The sequence below is a fragment of the Bos grunniens genome, chromosome 13 (genome assembly GCF_055505025.1).
Source record: "Bos grunniens cultivar Pamir isolate PY7600 chromosome 13, Bosgru_T2T1.0, whole genome shotgun sequence".
NCBI classification, from domain to species: Eukaryota; Metazoa; Chordata; class Mammalia; order Artiodactyla; family Bovidae; genus Bos; species Bos grunniens.
This window is the reverse complement of record NC_141177.1, coordinates 35452620-35462611: the sequence shown is the minus strand read 5'-3', so window position 1 is coordinate 35462611 and position 9992 is coordinate 35452620.

The window sequence follows — 9992 nt, the reverse complement described above, 5'->3', positions numbered from 1 at the left end:
AACACTGGCTGCTAGCATTTCTATGGCTGCAGCTTCTCCCAGCAAGACTGACAGATAAGATCTCTTCTTCCTTTTCTTGTCATCTCATTCCTCACATATGGTGGCTTCTGCTTGGTTTATTACTACTCTTTTGGCAGTTTAGGGAAAGAGTTGTTTTCTGGGCATCAACCATGACTTTTATTCATCTGGAAGGCCTGGTTCTCTTCCTCTTGACTAAGTCAAGAATGGCCTGTGATTCAGCCAGATTATTCTGAGGTTAGCTCTCGGTGATCCTTCTATCATACAGAGAGTAAGCCAATCATTGTGATGAAACTGACAGCAAATTGTTCTAAATCTGGGCACACACTTTTCAAAGGCTGCTTATTATCTCTTTAGGGTCCTTTTTTTCTCACCATGGGATCATGATAGATTTCTTGCAGAGGCAAGTGAGAGTGCTGCTGCTGCTAAGTCGCTTCAGTCGTGTCCAACTCTGTGTGACCCCATAGACGGCAGCCCACGAGGCTCCCCCATCCCTGGGACTCCCTGGGTTGCCATTTCCTTCTCCAATGCATGAAAGATGAAAAGTGAAAGTGAAGTCGCTCAGTCGTGTCCGACTCGTCGTGACCCCATGGACTGCAGTCTAGCAGGCTCCTCCGTCCATGGGATTTTCCAAGCAAGAGTACTGGAGTGGGTTGCCATTGCCTTCTCCAAGTGGCTGTGGAAGGCAGTCCTTGTGAGGCAAGGAGTTGATATATAAATGTTGTACTGGTTTCCTGGGGCTGCCATAACAAAGTACCACAAACTGGGTAGTTTAAAACAACAAAAATTTCTTCTCTTGTAGCCAGAAGTTCAAAATTAAGGGGCTGGCAGGGCCACACTCCTCCCAGTCAGTAGAACATCTTTGCTTGCCTCTTCAAGCTTCTGGTGGTTTCAGGCATTTTGTGACTTGTGGCAGCATCACTCCAATCTCTGCCCCCATCTTAACATAACCATCTTCTTTCTATGAGTTTCTCCTGTTCACACAATGTTCTTTTTATAAGGATGTGAGTCATACTGGATTAAGGGCCCACCCTACTCCAGTATGACCTCATCTTAACTGATTACATCTGCATCAATCCTATTTCCAAATGAAGTCACATTTGGAGGAACTAGGGCTTGGAACGTCAACATATCTTTTTCTGGGGGCAAAATCTAACCCATTTAAACAATTTAACAAGCAGGCCAGCTCCCACACCCCTCAGGTAGGTTAACTCTGAGCCGCATATTCTATGCCTCCCACAACTCCCCAGGGGATTGCCACAGGTGACCTCACTAATGCACCCATTATAGGCTGTGTTTACCTCTCTGTCCTTCTCCTATTGGTGACCCTACTGATGTTTCCTGGGATCACCTCCTAGATAAACTGACTGTCCTCAACTTTTTAGTTCAGGGATTGCTCCTGGGAAACCGTAACATAAGAAAATTCAAAGGCAAGTTTATTTTATGGCAAATAATGTAACCATAGTTATAATACATTGCAGTTATAACCACCTGTCTCAATGCATCTTGATAGAAAATCTGCTGCTGCTAAGTCGCTTCAGTCGTGTCCGACTATGTGCCACCCCATAGACAGCAGGCCACCAAGCTTCCCCGTCCCTGGGATTCTCCAGGCAAGGACACTGGAATGGGTTGCCATTTCCTTCTCCAATGCATGAAAGTGAAAAGTGAAAGTGAAGTCGCTCAGTTGTGTCCGACTCTTAGCGACCCCATGGACTGCAGCCCACCAGGCTCCTCTGTCCATGGGATTTTCCAGGCAAGAGTACTGGAGTGGGGTGCTATCACCTTCTCCAGATAGAAGATACTAGGAAATCTTAACATATTGCAATATATAAAATGCAATATGTCTCTTCCTTTCTTCAGTGCAGTCCAATAAAAAATAAAAATAACTTCCTAAATAAAGAGAACTCATGGGCCCAAAATAAATAGGTATTTACTTACTGGATGAGAGAAACACTGCAGTGCATCAAATTCCAGCCTGGCAAGTCTCTCACACACATGCAGTGGGCACTGCTCATGAGGGGAAGCTGCTGGTAAATGGAGCACAGCACTGCATGATGCCTCAGGCTTGGAGATGGTTCACACAGCTTCCTTCTGGCTCACTGCCTGGTGAGGTCCTGTGCACAGCCTTTCATTTTAGTTTGCAGACACTTCAGGGCAGGGGAATGTGCAGGCATGAATGCCCTATCAAGGATGTAAGAGACATCCAGAGAGTCCCACCTGAGCTTGGTGCCCAGCAGAGTGCAATTAGGACCTCTGTGGGGCCACTATTTCTTCAAGAAGTCCAGGACCACCCAGGTCATGTTTTCACCTCCTTTAATCAAAATAATGTATGTTGTTGGTAAATCATCAAGTAGTCCTAAAAGGTTTATCGTGTTACGAGTTGAATCACGTGCCTCAAAATGCTATGTGTGTTTAATTACTCAGTCGTGTCTGACTCTTTGCAACCTCATAGGCTGTAGGTATGTAGTCTGCCAGGCTCCTCTGTCCATAGAATTCTGCAGGCAAGAATACTAGAGTGGGTAGCTATTCCCTTCTGTGGGGATCTTCCCTACCCAGGGATCAAACCTGGGTCTCCCAAATTGCAGGCAGATTTTTTACTGTCTGAGCCACCAGAGAAGCCCAAAATGCTATGTGGAAGACCTAACCCCTGGCACCTGTGAATGTGACCTTATTTGGAAATAAGAGTTTCTACAGATGCAATCTAGTTATACTGGGGTCATTAGGGGCCCCATATCCAATATAAAGAGGGAAATTTAAATACAGACACAGAGGAGAATGAATGCCATATGAAAACAAACATAGAGGGAAGATGGCCATGTGAAGACAGTGGCAGAGACTGTAGTTATGCTGACACCAGCCACGAAACGCCTGGGGTTACCAGAAGAGGCAAGGAAAGATTATCACCTAGAAGTATCAGGAGGAGCGTGGCCCTGCTGACACCTTCATTTGGAATTTCTGGCCCCTAGAATTGTGAGAGACTGTATTTCTGTTTTAAGACACCCAGGTGTGGTACTTTGTTAGGGTACCATAGGTACCTGATACAATGAGAAACAGACGGCCTCTGCCCCCTCCTCCCAAATCCTTCTGCAGATCCAGCCACCTGTAGTTACTTTACAGTTTTTTTTTTAGTTGAGCATTCTAATTGTCATGGTTTCTAATATTTTATCAAGTGATGGGTCAGGAGGGGAGAAAGGATTCTCTCATTACAAAATGAAAATATACAACATACTATATTATTATAACATATAATTGGGAGATCAGGTGCTAAATAACTAACTAAATACAATAATTACTATTTTTTGCTCAGGAATTAGTCACTTGGACACATAACAGGCCTCAATGAGAAAGTGAAGACCAAAAGGAAGCAGGATGAGCCACGTGGACATCTGAGAAAAGACATATCAGGCAGAGGGAACAGCAGGTGCAAAGGCCCTGAGACAGGAATGTGGTTAGAACACTTGGAGAACAAGGAGGCAGCTTGGGGACAGCCATGGAGGATGAGCGTAGAGAGGTGGCAGGGTCCAGATTATGCAGGGTTTTGTAGGTCCTGGTAAGGACATTTGCTTCAGCTACTGGAGAGTTCTCCAGAAGACTGACATGGTTTGGTATACATTGTGATGGTTTACAGCAGGGTGGTGGCACTGGGGATGGGGAAAAGTAGTCAAACTCAGGATCTATTTTGGAGACAGATAACAGGGAGAGCCAATGGTTTTGGTGTGGCAGGATGGAAAAAAAGGAGTCAAGGATGATTCCAAGGTTTCAGGACTTAGCAATTGGGCTTAGAACGGAGGCGGGGGAGGCTGCAGGAGGGACTGGTTTGGAAGGGAGGTGTGTGGAACTTAGGTTGGGATTTGTTAAGTTTGAGATTGGACAAGACACCAAGTGGGAAGTGTTGAGTTGGGTTTATGGGCCTGGGCCTCAAGGAAAAGGTCTGTTAAAGACACAGTGTGGGAATCACCATCACAGAGATGGTATATAAAGCCTTCAAAGTGAGTGAGACCACCAAGTGTTATAAAAATGAGCCAAAGATGCCCTCTGTATACCATCCCCAAAGTTGTTTATTTCTTCAGTATAGGTTGAGAACTGTTAGCTCAAAAACCTGTCAGTGGCAGACTCAAATTTTACACATCCATTCATTTTATCACCACGGAATCTGACTTTGAAGGTCAGCAGGATTTAATTACAGAACTTCCACAGGACTGGGGAAAATGAGACTCTCGGAGGGCACAAACAAAACCTTGTGCACACCAGGACCCAGGGGAAAGGAGCATGACCCAACAAGAGACTGAGCCAGACTTGCCTGTGTGTGCTTGGGAGTCTTGGTGGAGGTGTGGGTCAACAGAGGCCTGCTGCAGGGTCAGGCACACTGACTACAACAGTCCGGGGAGGCCCAGCATGCTGGCATAAGTCCTTTTGAAGGAGGTTGCCATGACTGCCATTACCCCTACCATAGTTTTGCCTCAGGCCAAACTCAGGGAGGGAGCATTATCCCATCCATCAGCAGAATATTGGATTAAAGACTTACTGAGCATGGCCTTGCCAACCAGAACAAGATCCAGTTTTCCCCACAGCCAGTCCCTCCACCTCATCCATCAGAGGGCAAACAGAATGAAAACCACAATCACAGAAAACTAACCAAACTGATCACATGGATCACAGCTTTGTATAACTCAATGAAACTATGAGCCATGGCATGTAGGGCTACCCAAGACAGACAGGTCATGTTAGAGAGTTCTGACAAAACATGGTCCACTAGAGAAGGGAATGGCAAATCACTTCATTCTTGCCTTGAGAAACCCATGAATAATATGAAAAGGCAAAAAGATATGAAACTGAAAGATGAAACCCCCAGGTCAGTAGGTGTCCAATATGCTACTGGAGAAGAGCAGAGAAACAGTTCCAGATGGAATGAAGAGGGGGAGCCAAAGTGGAAACAACACCCAGTTGTGGATGTGTCTGGTGGTGAACGTAAAGTCCAGTGCTATGAAGAACAATATTGCATAGGAACCTGGAATGTTAGGTCCATGAATCAAGGTAAATTGGACATAGTCAAACAGGAGATAGCAAGAGTGAACATTGACATTTTAGGAATCAGTGAACTAAAATGGACAGGAATGGGCGAATTTAGTTCAGATGACTATTATATCTACTACTGTGGGCACGAATCCATTAGAAGAAATGGAGTAGCCCTCACAGTCAACAAGAATCTGAAACACAGTACTTGGGTGCAATCTCAAAAATGGCAGAATGATCTTTTTTCGTTTCCAAGGCAAACCATTCAATATCACAGTAATCCAAGTCTATGCCCCAACTACTAATGTTGAAGAAGCTGAAGTTGAATGGTTCTATGAAGACCTACAAGACCTTCTAGAACTAACACCAAAAAAAAAAAAAAAAGTCCTTTTTAATCACAGGGGAGTACAATGCAAAAGTAGGAAGTCAAGAGATACCTGAGTAACAGGCAAGTTTGGCTTTGGAGTACAAAATGAAGCCAGGCAAAGGTTAACAGAGTTTTGCCAAGAGAACACACTGGTCATAGCATACACACTCTTCCAACAACACAAGAGACGACTCTACTTGTGGGCATTACCAGATGGTCAATATGGAAATCAGACTGATTATATTCTTTGTAGCCAAAGATGAGGAAACTATACACTCTGCAAAAACAAGACCGGGAGCTGACTCTGGCTCAGATCATGAACTCCTTTTTGCAAAACTCAGACTTAAATTGAAGAAAGGAGGGAAAATCACTAGGCCATTTAGGTATGACCTAAATCAAATCCCTTATGATTATACAGTGGAAGTGACAAGTAGATTCAAGGGATTAGAACTGATAGACAGAATGCCTGAAGAACTATGGATGGAGGTTTGTAACATTGTACAGGAGGCAGTGATCAAAACCATCCCCAAGAAGAAGAAATGCAAAAAGGCAAAATGGTTGTCTGAGGAGGCCTTAAAAATAGCTGAGAAAAGAAGAGATGTAAAACGCAAAGAAGAAAAAGATATACCCATCTGAATGCAGAGTTTCAAAGAATAGCAAAGAGAGATAAGAAAGCCCAAGTGAACAATGCAAAGAAATAGAGGAAAACAATAGACTGGGAAAGACTAGAGATTTCTTAAAGAAAATTAGAGATACCTAGGGTATATTTCAGGAGAAGACAATGGCACCCCACTCCAGTACTCTTGCCTGGAAAATCCCATGGACAGAGGAGCCTGGTCGGCTGCAGTCCATGGGGTCGCTAAGAGTCGAAAACAACTGAGCGACTTCACTTTCACTTTTCACTTTCATGCATTGGAGAAGGTAATGGCAACCCACTCCAGTGTTCTTGCCTGGAGAATCCCAGGGACGGAGGAGCCTGGTAGGCTGCCGTCTATGGGGTCGCACAGAGTCGGACACAACTGAAGCAACTTAGCAGCAGCAGCAGCAGCAGGGTATATTTCATGCAAAGATAGGCACAATAAAGGATAGAAATGGTATGGATCTAACAGAAGCAGAAGATATTAAGAAGAACTGCCAAGAATACACGGAAGAACTGTACAAAAAAAGGTCTTAATGACTCAGATCATCATGATTCTGTGAGACACTCTGGGGGCCAGACATCCTGGAATGTGAAGTCAACTGGGCCTTAGGAAGCATCACTAAGAACAAAGCTAGTGGAGGTGATGGAATGCTAGCTGAGCTAGTTCAAATCCTAAAAGATGACACTGTTAAAGTGCTGCACTTAATATGACATCAAATTTGGAAAACTCAGCAGTGGCCACAGGACTGGAAAAAGTCAGTTTTCATTCCAATCCCAAAGAAAGACAGTGCCAAAGAATGTTCAAACTACTGCACAATTATACTCATTTCACATGCTAGCAAAGTAATGCTCAAAATCTTTCAAGCTAGGCTTCAACAGTATGTGAACTGAGAACTTCCAGATTTACAAGCTGGATTTAGAAAAGACAGAGGAACCAGAGATCAAATTGCCAGCATCCGCTGGATCATATAAAAAGCTGCTGCTGCTGCTGCTAAGTCACTTCAGTCGTGTCCGACTCTGTGCGACCCCATAGACAGCAGCCCACCAGGCTCCCCTGTCCCTGGGATTCTCTAGGCAAGAACACTGGAGTGGGTTGCCATTTCCTTCTCCAGTGCATGAAAGTGAAAAGTGAAAGTGAAGTCGCTCAGTCATGTCCGACTCTTCGCGACCCCATGGACTGCAGCCTACCAGGTTCCTCCGCCCATGGGATTTTCCAGGCAAGAGTACTGGAGTGGGTTGCCATTGCCTTCTCCATATAAAAAGCTAGAGAATTTCACAAAAAAGTGTACTTCTGTTTCATTGACTAAAGTCTTTGACTGTGTAGATTACAACAAACTGGAAATTCTTTAAGAGATGGGAATACCAGACCACTTCATCTGCCTCCTGAGAAATCTGTATGCAGGTCAAGAAGCAACAGTTAAAACTAGACATGGAAAAACAGACTGGTTCCACGTTGGGAAAGGAGTATGTCAAGGCTGTATGTTGTCACCCTGCTTCTTTAACTTACATGTAGAATGTATCATGGTAAATGCCAGGTTGGATGAAACCCAAGCTGTAATCCAAATTGAGGGGAGGAATATCAATAACCACAGATATGCCAATGACACCACCCTTATGGCAGAAATCGAGGAATTAGAGCCTCTTGATGAAAATGAAAAGAAAAGAGTGAAAAAGTTTGGTTAAAACTCAACATTCAAAAAATAAAGATCATTGGCATTGGTCCCATCTTTTCATGGCTAACAGATGGGGAACAATAGAGACAGTGACAGACTTTATTTGCTTGGGCTCCAAAATCACTGCAGACGATGACTGCAGCCATGAAATTGTTCCTTGGAAGAAAAGCAATGACAAAACTAGACAGCATATTAAAAAGCAGAGACATTACTTTGCCTACAAAGTCTGCATAGTCAAAGCTATGGTTTTTCCAGTAGTTGTGTATGAATTTGAGAGCTGGACAATAAAAAAGGCTGAGCACCAAAGAACTGATGCATTCAAACTGTGGTGCTGGAGAAAACTCTTGAGAGTCCCTTGGACTACAAGAAGATCAAATCAGTCAATTCTAAAGGAAATCAACCTTAAATATTCATTGGAAGGACTGATCCTGAAGCTGAAGCTCCAATACTTTGGCCACATGATGTCAAGAGCCAACTCATTGCAGAAGACCCTGATGCTGGGAAAGATTGAATGCAGGAGGAGCACGGGATGACAGAGCATGAGATGGGTGGATGGCATCACCAACTCAGTGGATATGAGCTTGAGCAAGCTCCGGGAGTTGGTGATGGACAGGGAAGCCTGGCATGCTGCATTCCATGGGGTTGCAAAGAGTTGGACGTGAATGAGTGACTGAACATCAAAATTCATTTTAAACATATCCCAAAGAAGTACATTTTTGCACATTCAGGGCCCATCTCCTTCACATACCTCCACCAAACTATACCTAGCATCTGCTGGCCATTGATAAGATAGAACCATATGACTACAAGACAGATCTCAATCCTTACAAACTATGAGACTCCTGCCCCTTGGAGCTCTCTGACCCAGGGACTTCCTGCTACGCTGCTGAATGGCATTACCTAGACACCAGAGGCACCACTTTGATTCCCCTCTCCCTGGGATTTCCCTTGCCCTCCTCCCCTCCAGTAGCAACCCCCTTGGTGTAGCTTCTGGACAGATTCCTGCTGTGAGGGACACCCCTCCCTCCCTCCCCTTGCAAACCCATCAGAGTATCATTATCATCCAATAAGTGTGTGCTCCTGCCACCTCATGGTTCTTTTTCTTACATCCAATCCCTTGAACTTTCTACAACCAAGGAGCGAGTGTAGACAAAAAAGAGAAAAGGTGCAGTTCTTTGCCTTGGGGCACACTAATGTTCTCCTAAACATTCATCACAAAGATGAAGAAGAACCAGCAACAGAGATGGAGGAAGAAAGGCTAAAAAGGAAGCAGGGAACCTGTCACAAAAGGAAGAGGAAAACTGTCACAGAGGGGGGTCAAATGCTGCCAATAGGTTTAGAAGACTGAGAAAGAGCTTTGGATTTCACTTTATATCTTTTCTCCCCTGCTGTACATTCACTTACTGCTTTAAAGTTTTAAACTATTTCAGTAGTTACAGGAATTACTTTTTACTCAGAAAGAAAAATATTTACATTTTAAATACAAAAGAAAAATTTAAATTATTCTTGGTTTATCTCTAAAACCCAACCACTTACATGCTCATTTTTTTTTTTTTTTACCAACCCATTCTATCCATTCAACGTGTGCATCTTGTGTGCTTACTAAGCATTTATTTGCACTTGGATTTTGTGTCAAGCTTACTTTGATGTAGAGCTTCTTTTAAAAAGTTAACTGAATTTGTCCAATAAAAAGTCTCACATATTTTGGAAAACCAGTGCTGCAGCAGTTTCCAGATCTGACTCCAAAGCTGAATTTGGCTGTCAGTAGTCTTTTGAGAGTTCAATTCCTTCACTGAATTCATTTAGCAACAATTTCTTGGTTAAATTATATGAGGTTATTAGGAAAAAAGTCAATCACTTTTCAACATTCTGGAAAGATTATGCTTCATCTTCTCAATTGCACTGTCAGGATTAAGGTTTATGGCATCAATATCCCTCTTGCAATACTAATATGAAACAGAGACAGCTTTGTAAAAAGATTCAAAAGACTTTTGCCTTTGGGATTTCCCTGGCTGTCCGGTGGTTAAGCCTCTGGGCTTCCAAGGCAGGGGGTGCAGTTTCAATCCTTGGTCAGGGAACTAAGATCCCACATGCCGTATAGCATGGCCAAAAAAAGTTTACTTTCAACTTAATGTTAGATAAACCTTCTTTCTCTATAATATTTCTGAAAAACTGTATCAACTCCAGTAATGTTAGAAGAACTGGATTCTGCCATTTCCAGTTTTACCTATCAAGCACTGAAGCATTCAGGGACTTCCTGGCAGTCCAGTGGTCAAGTCTT